This window comes from Coregonus lavaretus, assembly GCF_964263955.1.
Source record: "Coregonus lavaretus genome assembly, chromosome: 13".
Lineage (NCBI taxonomy): Eukaryota > Metazoa > Chordata > Actinopteri > Salmoniformes > Salmonidae > Coregonus > Coregonus lavaretus.
In genome coordinates this window covers 2748513-2748844 of record NC_140000.1, presented here as the reverse complement: position 1 = coordinate 2748844, position 332 = coordinate 2748513, and positions in this window count along the sequence as shown.

Genomic DNA, 332 nt, shown 5'->3' with positions numbered 1-332 from the left:
TCATCAGGTAGGATTGTCAAGTCATCTGGTTGTTCTATCCATTGTGGAAGACACACAATGCCAGGCCATGTCTAAGTGTGTGTGTGTGTGTGTGTGTGTGGTGTGTGTGTGTGTGTGTGGGGGGGCAATGTTCATGTAATCCCTCCCTCCCTCCCTCTCTCTTCCCCTCCCTCCCTACCTCTCTCTTCCCCTCCCTCCCTCTCTCTTCCCCTCCCTCCCTCCCTCTCTCTTCCCCACCCTCCCTCCCTCTCTCTTCCCCTCCCTCCCTCCCTCCCTCCAATCTCCCCTCTCTTCCCCATCCTCCCCCTCTCTTCCCCATCCTCCCCCCTCTC